The sequence below is a fragment of the Austrofundulus limnaeus genome, unplaced genomic scaffold (genome assembly GCF_001266775.1).
Source record: "Austrofundulus limnaeus strain Quisiro unplaced genomic scaffold, Austrofundulus_limnaeus-1.0 Scaffold345, whole genome shotgun sequence".
In the NCBI taxonomy this organism is placed as follows: Eukaryota; Metazoa; Chordata; class Actinopteri; order Cyprinodontiformes; family Rivulidae; genus Austrofundulus; species Austrofundulus limnaeus.
Genome location: NW_013952747.1, coordinates 438,006 through 441,683, shown reverse-complemented (window position 1 = coordinate 441,683; position 3,678 = coordinate 438,006).

The following is a 3,678-nucleotide window of genomic DNA, read 5'->3' as shown; positions in this document are numbered from 1 at the left end:
ATTTATTTTATCCAGTGCTAAATATTCAGTTTTTATTTGTATATTAATCAGATTAATATATTCTTTTACATGAAATAAAATGACTGTTTTAATATCCCAGCATTTTTGATGCAAAAACAGCAACAGGCCTAAATAAAACTCTCAGAGGAACACAGAGAAAAAGGAGACACACATACATCTTGCTATCTTTGTGAGGACTTCACACACACCCGCAGCGCTCACAGTCTGCCTCAGTCTGCGCCTGTTTTTTTTACACCGGGCAAAAAATGCATTTAAACCAGCTATTAACTTTAGATCACAGTTTGAAATGTACACTGAAGAAAACCTGCATCATGACTTTTATACTGCAGTCAGAGCAAACGTGATCTGAGCAGCGTCTGGCTCACATGATGGTGGACGGCAGCGCTTTCGCTCTTATGAACGTAACAGTGAGAAAAGACTGAGAACTTTTTATTTTAATCCAGCAGGGAGAACAACAGAGGTGTTCTTCTATGCATCCTGTGAGCATTTCCTGCATTTTTTAAAAGAAAAACAACGCGGACATGCTAATTACAGTGTGGTTTCAAAGTGATAGTAAAACATGGCGGCGCTCCCGTCCGCGTAAGTGAAACTTAAACACAGCTGTTCTCTCTACCACTCATAGTCTGACACAGAGGGCAGAAACAGCTAAATTASACAGTTAAAACACATTAAAAGTTCATAACTCACAGTTGTTAGCCCTCTGTCTCACAACATTAGCAGCTGCTCTCTCCCCGAGGGAGGGGCGGCAACATGCGCTCGTGTGACCCAAAGAATGGATCGGCCGAACGGACGGACGGATCGGCCGATACCGATACAAGGAAAAAATGCAAATATCGGCCGGCCGATGTATCGGTCGACCCCTACAATAAAGTTTTTGCTCGTTTTCTGATATCTCACGAATCTCTTAACAGGTTTTATTGAAACTTTCGAATGCAGTCACCGGATGCACGTCTTTAATTGATTAACTTTTGGGATCAGTTCAGTTCAAGATGGCTTCTACAGCCAACCGATCTTAGAAAACACAAAAAATATAATGAGGTTTTGGGTTAAACCCTCGAGACCTGCTCATGATGCTGGCATTTAACCATTTACCTCTAGCATGTTTTAGATTTAAGTGGATCTAAACATATTTTAACTCTTGATCTCCATGGGGACTCATTGGCTTTGAATTCAGGGTAAACTTAGTGTTTCTTACTTTTTAACTAAAGAGAAACCTGACAGCCACATCAAACCACTCTACTCCCTTGGCTCGGCGGTGAGGTCTTTGGAGAGAGATGAGACACGGCGTTGATATATTTGGGTTTGTGCTCGAACAGCAAAGAAGTTGTTTGAGTTTGACTTTAATTAGATCTCTGTCCAATTACTTTTGAACAGTTGGGTATTATTTATTTATAAAGACGGGTTACATCAGTTCTTTCTTTAAAGGCACAGTGTGTAGGATTTTGTCAATTCTTTTAGCCGAAATTGAGATAATCACTAATGACAATAATAAAAAACATGTCTAATCATTGCAGACAAAGACCTTGTTTTATTATTTTTACCGTATAAAAAGCTGTTTATATCTCCATGGTCGCGGGTGGCGCCATCTTGCACCGCTATCTTGTCTACGAAGGCTCATGAAGGACAAACTGCGGTGGCGGCGTCAAAAACGGTTTTAGTTGTAATACTATAAATGTAATATTTGTTGTCTGTCATTGTAGCTGGGATAATTTTACTTATTAAAGCTCATAATCTTACCACTTGAAACATCACTAGCCCTGAAGCTGCTGGTAGACATCGCAGTTGGAATTATCAAAGGTTTTTGACACCTGAGAGACACCGTAGCAACTCCTTTGCGTTTGGAAGCAGGGGGAGGGGGTGGGGGGAGGACCAGGGAGGATGATTCAACCACTCAACCACTAGATGTCGCTGAAAACAACAAATCCTGCACACTGTGCCTTTAATGATGTTTACGCACCTTTAAAACAAGTTTTGCAGAATCATTTCTTATTAAATATGTTCAAACCAACAGTCCAAAAAAAAAAAAAAAAAACAAAACAAAGCAAAAATAATATATTGTTTAAATACTTTGGCTTTTTAAAAATTATATTTGAGTTTTTCTCATACTTTGCACTTCTTTCATGCCAAAAAAAAAAAAAAAACCCCAGAACAAAAACACAAAACAATGGAGCCATATTTTGGTCTTTAAATCCAAAGTTTAAAGCCCACCAGTGAGCTTAAAGTTGCACTGCTATCACCTTCAAAAACACACACACTAAGCCCCACTCAGTATTAAAACTTAAACAAACAAATCAGCTCCGGTGAGGCTTAAAGAAAAAGTCCCATGGAAATTACACGACACTTTGTTTTTCTGTCTCCGAACGCTCAGCAGAGAATATGTTTTTGTTTACTTTTCATTTCAGTTCTACGTTGTCGAGGGAGGACTATGCTAATCCTTGCCTTTCTCATGTCAAGAGTCCATGAAATGGGTGGAGGAGGGGGAGCTGATCTGAAGTCGGCATAAAGGGTCATCAGATAAGGATTAAATAAAGCTCACACTTCTGTACTGTGGGAATAGACAAAGTCTTCTTCCATTATTTACATATCGTCTCTCCATCTGAGGAGAATAATAAGCAGAATGAGATATTTACAGAAGTTACAGCCAACAGCTGGGACTCAACTTTATTCTCTTTTTTTTTCTGTTTCTCCTGTCCTGTCATATACTTCAAATGGAGAATGTCTAATTAAAATTAGGATTGTTGTTAACACACATCATGGCCTTTTGACCTCGCAGATCAGAAAGAGCGAACATTTGGAACAATGAGTGGCAGACAGAGAACCTTTCAGCCCGGGGTTGGAGGCCTCTGTCATGTTGAATCGGTGTATTTGTGACACGTGCTGACAAAACGCTCAGCACCTTGTGGGGTTGAGGAGGAACATATGACCTGGGCTTTGTCAGGACTGGGCTCACTCGAGATTAAAGTCCTTTTTTTTGGATGTGTGGCACTAACTAACAAAAGCTTATGTTTTGGGATTATTCAAGAGTTTGAACTCATTTGGGAATTTATTGAAACCTTTTTTTAATCCAAAATAACTTGTAATCTTTATAAATAATTACCCACTATCTATTTGTGCTGCATTCCTTAACTGTCTAGCTCTAACAGATGTGACCTGCCTGCAGTAAGTAAAAAAAACAAACAAACCTGACAAACCTTTCAGTATTTTCTCTTCACATGACAGACGTCGTGTGGGTATTCCACAATAAGTGCGACGTCATGTCCAAAGCATATTAAAGCAGATCAAAGAGGTTCTTAAAGGATGATGTTAAAGTCTGGGTGTGCATCCCAGCATGCTGGAGCTGAGCAGACGTTGGCTCCCTTTCTGAAGCTATGATTTAAAGACATCACGTCTCCTCCTCGTGTCCTTGTGGAGAGACGGTATTTGTGCGCGCGACAGAAATAAAAAAAGCAGAGTAAGCCCGTTTGATATGACAGTTTTTATTTTAATTCACTGTGATCGGTTACAGAGGAGTCATGAAAAGAAGACAAGAAGTAGAGCTGTTTAATAATTTTTTTCCCCTTAGATCCCTGGCTGGAATGGCAATTTTGAGGCCCAGCCTGAAAGTGTGTGTTGTAAACTTTTAGATTAAATTGATCTGCAAGCCCAAAACACCTGGGG